Consider the following 9554-nt stretch of genomic DNA (forward strand, 5'->3'; position numbering starts at 1 on the left):
CCGACAACTACTTGTACTGCAGTGAGGGGATACTCACTTCCTTGCTTGATTTACTTAGGGAAGAAACCTTGCTTGTGGAGCCTTCCTAGAGAGGAGCTTCTCTTGATTGGGTTTCGACAATGGTGAGGGAGAGAAGAGTTCTTTGGTCATGGTGGAGAGGAGGAGGGAGGAGGAAGAGAAGAAAATGAAATTTTCTCTTTCTTTTCTCCTTTTATTCCTCATGAAAAGAAGAAGGGAAAATGAATTTTTCCTTCTCTTTTCTTTTACTCAACCCTTAATGAGAAGAGAGAGTAAGAATCATTTTTTCCTTTGAGAGGAAGAAGGCAATTCCAACATCTCTTCCTAAATGAAAGAAACCTTCTCTTACTCTTAACTATATTGTCCCTTCTCTTCCTAACAATATATTCTCTTGATTCATTGATTATCACATATATGTATCTAGTAAGAGGTCTAAGGTTCAAACCTTGGTCATCTCTTTTGGTTCTATTTTATTATTTTTACAAATTTCCACATAAGGCCTATTTTTAACAATGGTAAAAAATATGCAAACTTGCTAGATATCCTATGGGTGTTACATCAAAACACACACGGGGTCCAACAATCTCCCCCTTTTTTATGTGCATCAACCCAAGTTCAAGTTAGGATAAATAGACATAAACAGTAATTTTAAAGGAAATTTCTAAACTAACATATTTAAGCATAAATTTGCAATAATTAAAATTGCAACACAGTTTAGAGAAAAAAAAATATATAATTTTCGTACTCCCCCTAAACTTGTACCTTTCTCTCCCCCTTTGATCACAGCAAAAATGGGGTACCAATAAGAGAATATTAAGCAAATTATTAAGGTAGAACTAATAATTTTTAGAGAAAATTTCTAAGTTTAAACTGAATTTAAAAAAAATCTAAGCTAAAATGAATTTTTAGAATTTTACAAAAAAAAATTCTAAGTAAAAAAAATCCTATGTAAACTTTTTGAATGTTCCCAAAAAAAATTTCTAAGTCAAATGAAGTTATTTAGAATTTCTCCAGGAGAAAAAAAATTTCTAAGTTAGAATTTTCAAGAATAGTTTCTAAATAAAAAAATGTTTTATAAGCTTTTAAAGCATTATTTAATTCTTGTTTTTAATGCTTTTTCATAAAGTTAATTAAACATTTTCTTTCAATATTTTAGCTTCCAGGTCATGGCGAGGCATTAGGCCTTCTTGGTTATTGGAACAACAACCACTTCCTTAGACAAAACTTCCATAAAGAATTTCAATGTTTAATTTTCTCTCTTAAAGCTTTTAATAAAAAAATTTTAATTTAGTACAGATTTTGGAACCCAATAGAGGTTCCTTCCTATAGGGTTATTCAAAAATTTGGGGGGTACATAGTTTCTTGGTACTTTTCTAAGTTGACCCTGATGGTTTCTAATGTACCAATTTAATCTACCATAAATTCTAATTTTTGAATTTGGAAACTTCTTTAAGCATGCATCATTTTTCAATTTTTCAATATCATTTTTTAATTTTGTATTTTCTAATTTCAAATTTTCATTTTCCTTTTCAAATTTATCTAACTCTTTAGAAAGTGCTTTTATAAATTTAAAGGACTGAGTCGGGGTTAGATTGCGTACCTTACTTACCTGACTCGGTGATGCTCCCCCTTCACTGCAGCTTTCCTCTTCTGACGTTCATCCCCCTTCGTCGATGCTCATCTCTGAGCTGGACGTTTCTTCTAGCTGATGGTTGGCCATCAGTGCTAGTCCCGAGAATTCTTCGACTTCCGATTTGGAGGATGATGAATCATCCCACGTGGCCTTTAGGTTGTGTTTGGTTCGAGCTGGCTTCTTGCTCCTTTCCTTATCCTTCTGTTTGCTCTTCAATTTTGGGCAGTCCTCCTTGATGTGCCCTCCTTCGTTGCAGTTGTAGCAACAGACTATCCTTCTCTTTTGACTATGTTTACTTGACTGTGATCTAAATTTGCTAGATTTAAAAAACTTATTAAAACGTCTTACCATTAATGCAGCTTCATTTTCGTTGATTGTCGCTTCGGAGTCAGGATCGTCCTTCTCGGCTCGTAGGGCAATGTTGAGGTTTGACTTCTCTACTAGATTTTCTGCAAGTCGAGATTCGTGAAGTTCGAAGGTTGAAAACAATTGTTCCAATGTACTTACCTTGAGATCCTTAGAGATGTAGTAAGCATCTACTAAGGAGGCCCACTCGGGAGTTCTTGGGAAGGCGTTGAGCGCGTATCGAATTGAGTCCCGGTTCGTTACTTCTTCTCCAAGGTTGGTGAGTTGAGTGATCATCTCTTTGATCCTCGCTTGGAGTTGTGCTACCTTCTCGCCTTGGTTCATCCGAAGGTTCATCAACTGGGTCCGGAGGATGTCGCGTCGTGCCAGCTTTGCTTCGGAGGTACCTTTGTGAAGCTCTAGGAATTTCTCCTAGAGAACTTTCGCAGAGTCGTAGCTTTCGATTCGACTTACCTCTTGTGGTGGTAGCACACTGAGCAGGTGGAACTCTGCCTTTCCATTGGCGACGAAATCGGCTTGCTCCTTCTTTCTCCATGTGTTTTCTTCTTTATCTTTCAGCACTGTAAAACCATATTTCATTGTAATAAGAATATCAAAATCCATTTTAAAATATACCTCCATTTTGCGCTTCCATGTGGCGAAGTCTTCGTCGAACTTCGAGGGATGGATGTTCGCTCCGGCTACCGTCTTGATCGTAGTGCTTCAGTTGGCGGTTAGTCCTTCTGAGGCGATCAGGCTCTGATACTAATTGTTGGTGGAGCGGAGGCCGGCAAGAGGGGGTGAATTGCTTCTGAAATCAAAAATAAACTATACCCTCCTCGGATTTCAACTTAGAAATAAAATCAGCAGTAAAAATAACTAGCAATTATATAAAAAGACAGAAATAAAACGGGAGACCGAGGTTTAACCTGGTTACAACCAAGGAGGTTGTTAATCCAGGACAATCGAAGATCGCACTAGCAGAGTCTCCTTCACTATAGGTGGAGAAGCCTTTTTACACACTTAATGAACTCACAAGTTGCTAGGAATTGAAAGCTTGAATCAATGATGAATTCCTAGGTCCAGGGGTCCTTTTATAGCCCCTGGAAAGTCTATCCCGAAGCTCCAAGGCGCCTCCAACAATGGTCCAAGGCGCCTCCAAGCAAGTGTTCGGATAGAACTCTATTTGAAGCCAAACGTTCGATTTGACCAGACTTAAGGAGCCTTAAACAAGCCTTGAAGGCGCCTTCAAGTATGATGAAGGCGCCTTGAGCTGCCTTTTCAGCTCCTTTGCTTCTTTGCTTCGTCTTCCGGCGTCTTCCGTAGTTGCGGTCTTTTGGGTGATTCCGGCCAACCGAAATAGGGCTCACCCAAACCCAATTTCCAGCCTTCCTCGAGTAGGCTTCCGTCCGGCTTCTCGTCCCTCGAACGCCGCGCACGTTCTTCTCGCTCCACCAGAGTACTCTTCCGCAGCTCTCTCGTCCTTCGGACGCACCGAGCCCGTCGACTCCCTTCCTGTGCCGTCCTTCTCGCTAGCTGCGTCTTCCGCTCGACTTCCTGTGCTCCTAAGCTCCTGCACACTCAGACACAGGGATCAGACAAAACACAGGACCTAACCAACTTGGTTGATCATATCAAAACACCCACGAGGTCCAACAGTGTGGTGTCACACACAGAAGATCATGTTATCAATTCCTTATAAATTATAAACAATAGCTCACGTCTAAGATGGAAAGGAATAAACCATTGGAATAGTCGTAGTGTAATTTGATATTAGTTTATCTTAACTATAGAATTACACTAGTACACTCTGAGTGTATTGAGTTGGACCATTTAAGGTAACTTCTTTTTATACTGACTGAATAAAAGAACAAGACCTTTGTTATTATAGAAGTATGTACTCTTAATCCTAATATAATAACAAACACATATATCTAGTACTTATTTCTTTGACTCATTAATGGGTGAGATTTTGTTCGATAAATCAATAGGCCCGATAAGTTGGAAAATGATATTACTTATAGTGTGTGTTGTTGATTATAGAAGGAAATTGTGTCCTAGTAATCTAGGTTGATGATGTCCCCAAGAGGAGCTCATAAGGATTGTCATGTAAACCCTGCAGGTGGACTTAGTTCGACATGATAATGAAGTTGAGTGGTACTACTCTTGGAGTTAGATATTAATTAAGTGAGTTATCAGTAACTCATTTAATTAGTGGGCATTCTATATCTTAAACACAGGGAGACTAACACACTCATAATAAAGAAGGAGCCCAAAATATAATTTGGGATTGGTGCGGTAGTTCAATAATAATTCTTTAGTGGTATGAATTATTATTGATGAAATTAAGTTGGGTGTTCGGGGCGAACACGGGAAGCTTAATTTCATCGGGAGACCAAAACTAATTCCTCCTCTCGTTCCCTATCATAGCCTCTTATATATAGAGAATTATATCCACCAAATACCTACTTCTTACCCACCTTTAGGTGGCCGGCCAAGCAAGCTTGGAACCCAAGCTTGGGCCAGCCAAGCTAAAGGGTTGAGCCATTGAGGTGTGGTCGGCCCTAGCTTAAGTCCAAACTTAGGTGGCCGGCCACATATAAAATAAAAGGGATTTTTTTAAAAAAAAATTCTTATGTAGATATCATATTTTTAAAAGAGAGTTTAAAATTTAAATCTTTCCTTTTATAGCTTTCTACAAAAGATTAAGTGAAAGGTTTGATATTTTTCCTTATTTGTAGTTAAAAGGAAGATTTTAATTTTTGATAAAACTTTCCTTTTTTGTAACCATCCTCATGATTTAAAAGAGAGTTTTAAAATTAAATCTTTCCTTTTATAGTTTCTACAAAATATTAAGAAAAGATTTGATATCTTTCCTTATTTGTAGATTGAGAGGAAGATTTTAATTTTAAAGATAACTTTCCTTTTTAGAAATCATCCACATGTTTTAATAGAGAGATTTTAATTTATAAAATTTCCTTTTATAACCAACCATGAAGGGAAAATTAATAGAAGAATTTTTTATTTAAAAAATTTTGAAAACAAATAAGGAAGTTTTAATTTTGTGTTTAAAACTTTCCTTGCTTAGATGATTGAGAGGTGGCTGACCACATTAAGTTTGAAAGGGAAATTTTTTATTAAACTTTCCTTTCATTGGCTAAGAGAATAAGGAAGTTTTTATAAAACTTTCCTTATTTGCCAAGACCAAGGAATATAAAAGAGAGGGTAGAGGTGCCTCACCTCATAACTTATGTTCTAGTTTTCCTCTCTTCTATTTCTTTGGTTGGTGGTCGACCCTTCTCATCCTCTTCCTCTCCTGCTTTTCTTCTTCATTGGTGACCGGCGTCATCAACTCTCAAGGAGCTTGTTGGTGGCCGGATTTTGCTTGGAGAAGGAGAGAAAAGAGGTTTTGTTTCTAGCATCCCTTGGAGCTTCGTGGTGTGGCCGAACCTCATCTATTCTTGGAATTCGTGTGGTGGCCGAAACTCACAAAAAAGAAAAAGGAAGCTTGGTGGTTCTCATCTCAGTAGATCGTTGCCTACACAACGCCCGAGATAAGAAGAGGAATATGATAGAAGATCAAGAGGTTGTTGCGTACAAAGAAAGGTATAATTAGTAATTATTTTCCGCATCATACTAGTTTTCTTTGTATGGTTTTTGAAATACCAAACACAAGAGGCATATGATTCTAGGTTTCGAATTTGTGATTCAAGTTTGTGTTTTTTTTTTGTTTTTCGAATTTGTGATTCGATTGTTCCTTTTGGTTAAACCTAGGGTTATATAAGGAAAATAAATATTAAATTTCTTTAAAAGACTTTGTCTAGGCGGTGGTGGAAGATCTCATACCCAAGAAGGTCTAGTGCCTCACCATGCAGTCCTGGAAACTAATTTTAGAAATTAATATTTAATTAAAATTGTAACATGGGTGGATTTGGATCAATAATTTTAAGCATCGTTTGCAATCCAAATATAAACCATTAAGAACAGATAAGTTAAATTTGGAATCAATAATGTTAAGTACCGTTTGCGATTCTTAATTTAATTTCTAAAAAACACAATAGGTTGTTAGTAAAGGTTCAAGACTTGTAACAACCTAATTTTCCCTATTTTGAGTTCTAAATGTCCTCAAAAATATCTGGAAATGTTTTTAAAATGTTCTAGAGATTTTTAGAAAATTTTATAGTATTTTTACACAAATTTTGGAAGTCGTTTGGTATTTTTACAAAAAGAAAGAAATTTTGACAAAAAACCGTTGAAGGTGAGGCTCGAACCCATGACCTCGGGTCGAACTCAACCTAACCGGATGCAGCCAACCAGCTGAGCTATGCGGGTTTTGTTAACCAAATATGAGGAGAAATAGATTTAAGGTATAGATAAAGGAAAAGCTAAGATATGAATGGGAGGCGACAGGGTGGTGGTGGTGATGAAGGTGTGTGATGACTGAACTATGGAGAGATCCAGAGTTTGCTAGCAAACCTTCAGGACCTATCTATTTAGATTTTATGTTTTAGTTCTCTTCTTAAATACTATTATGAAGTTTTGTGAGATTGTGATTGAGTTTGATTCGTATTTGTAGCTTATCATGTCCTACTCTTGGAGTTATGTTTAGTTCTTATTGCTAGACTAGTTTTCGTTGATTATAGTGTGATTTTATTACTGCGTGGTTGTGAAAAATGTGTTCCAGCCGCCTGTGGTTGCATATATATTGTTTGTATTATGGATTTGGTCACCGGTACAGGGGAGACTCTGCCGAAATTTTTCGGTAGGAATTCCTCTGGGGCCGTGATAAATCTAAGTGTTGCTAATATTAGCATAAGTGACACTAGTAAGTAGAGTAGTAGTTAGGTAACGGTCGCCCTTAGAGAGTAGTAGTAAGAAGGGTGGTCGTTATAGTTGGTATCAGAGTAGTGTTTCATTCTCCAGCATCACACACACATCAGCATCATCCTCGCCGTCTCCAAGTAAGAAAGTATTTAAATCCTTTCTTTATTCTGCTTTCCTTATTATTAACTGCAGTATAGAGTACTTGTTTTTTTTTTAGTACTAAAGTAAGATAGAAGATTTAGTTTCCCTTTTCTTTATTCATATTTATGTATGATTAGAAGGGTTAGAGAGAGGATACCAAGTCTTTTTCTTTGCATAATTAGATGTTAAGAAAAAGGATGTCCCCGTACCGTTCGTACTGAGAACCAAGATCAGGAGAACGAAGAGCTTAGATCAACTGAGCCCAATCTCTCTGAAGTTGTTGCCTAACTCCAGAGACAAGTAGCAGAACAGCAGCAAATGATTGCCAATCTGATGGCAAACCAGCCAGCAGTTCCTCCCCCTCCTCTAGCTATCACTGCAGAGGCTCCAGTGGTAATTAAGACTCCACCAGCTACCCAGGGAGCCGTCACAGCACCCCAGAGACCAGAAGCTTATCTTATACAGTGGCTGAAGCTGAAACCAGAGAGCTTCTCAGGCACGACTGAGCTAAAACACTAGAGAGCACTATGGAGCTTCTTGACTGGCCAGAAGTCGAGAAGGTCAAGTGCGCCTCTTTCTGCCTATCTGGAGATGCTCGTATGTAGTGGGAGAGGATAAAGACCAAGAGAGTAGCCGATCAGATGAGCTAGGCAGATTTTCAGTTAGAGTTCTATGAAGAGTTCTATCACCAACAAGCACTATGAGGAGTTTATAGAGTTCAAGCCAGCCAAGATAGAAGACAAGACAGTAGGGAGCCCGGAGCCCCAGTCAAGTAAGTGCAGAAGAACAGAAAGAAGGTAAGAAAGAGGGGGTTCGGGTGGTCTGTGAATATCCCAAGGTATTCCCATCAAATCTACCTGGACTACCTCTCAATAAATGAGTGGATTTGAGATTGAATTGGTTCCTGGAACCGGTCCAATTTCAAAAGCTCCGTATCGCATGTCTCCAGCAGAACTGAAGGAGTTACAAGAACAACTACAGGAGTTACTTGACAAAGGCTTCATTCGCCCTAGTCATTCACCCCGGGGAGCTCCAGAGTTGTTCGTTAAGAAGAAAGACGGATCCGTGCTAATGTGCATAGATGTCAGAACGCTGAGTAAAGTAGTAGTTAAGGACAAGTACCCCCTTTCCAGGATCGATGACTTATTTGATCAGTAAAGAGGAGCAACAGTGTTCTCAAAGATAGACCTACGCTCTGGGTACCATCAGCTGAAGGTGAAAGAAAGAGATATACCCAGAACGGCGTTCAGGACCAGATACGAGCACTACGAGTTTGTAGTCATGCCTTTTGGAGTGACTAATGCACCTGCGGTCTTCATGGACTTAATGAACAGAGTGTTCAGAGAATACCTTGACAAGTTGTCATTGTGTTCATCAACGACATTCTAGTCTATTCAAGGACCCCAGAGGAGCATGACACGCACTTGAGAATAGTACTGTATGCTAAATTCTCAAAGTGCGAATTCTAGTTAGATCAGGTGGCATTTCTAGGTCACATCATTTCTAAAGAAGGTATTCAGGTGGGTCCAGCCAAAATAGAAGCGGTCAACAACTGGAGTAGACCCAAAAATGCCAGGGAGATCAGAAGCTTCCTTGTTTTAGTTGGGTACTACAGGAAATTCGTGGAGAACATTTCCAGGATAGCTTCTCCACTAACGGCCTTAACCAGGAGGAACAAGAAGTTTGAATGGTCAGACAAATGTGAGCAGAGTTTCCAAGAGCTGAATAAGAGACTGACCAGTGCTCCCATTCTGACTGTTCTAGCTAGTGATAAGAGTTTTGACATCTATAGTGATGCTTCCAAGATAGGCTTAGGAGTTGTACTCATGCAAGAAGGAAAAGTCATAGCCTATGCTTCCAGACAACTCAAAGACTACGAGAAGAACTATCCCACTCACGATCTTGAGCTGGCAGCTGTGGTTTTTGCACTGAAACTCTGGCAATATTATTTGTATGGAGTTCAGTGTAGAATCTTCACAGATCATCAGAGTCTTAAGTACTTCTTCACTCAGAAGGACTTAAACATGAGACAGCGCAGGTGGCTGGAGTTGGTCAAAGATTATGACTGTGAAATCCTCTACCACCCAGGCAAAGCTAACAAAGTGACAGATGCACTAAGCAGAAAGTCCAGTGCATCCCTGATGTCTCTGTCATCATTAGCCCTGCCAGTGCAGAAGGAGTTGTCAGATTTTGGACTTGAAATTATTTATGGACAGCTCTCCGCATTGACCTTAGAGTCTACCTTGGTTGAGGACATACAGAGAATGCAAAGTGAAGATCCAGACATTCAGAAGATCAAGCAAGGGATACGGAAAGAAGACAAATCAAAGTTTCGAGTATCAGGCAGTGGAATTCTTTATCAGGGGAGTTGCCTTTGTATCCCCAATGATGAAGAGTTGAGAAAGAAGATCTTAGAAGAAGCTCACAGCACACCCTACTCCATGCATCCTGGTTCTTCCAAGATGTACCAAGATATGAAACAGAGGTTTTGGTGGTCAGGACTCAAAAGAGACATTGCTAAATATGTCAGTACCTGCCTGACATGCCAGAGAGTCAAAGCAGAACACCAGAGACCAGGAGGAGTTCTTCAGCC

The sequence above is a fragment of the Zingiber officinale genome, chromosome 11A (genome assembly GCF_018446385.1).
Source record: "Zingiber officinale cultivar Zhangliang chromosome 11A, Zo_v1.1, whole genome shotgun sequence".
NCBI lineage: Eukaryota > Viridiplantae > Streptophyta > Magnoliopsida > Zingiberales > Zingiberaceae > Zingiber > Zingiber officinale.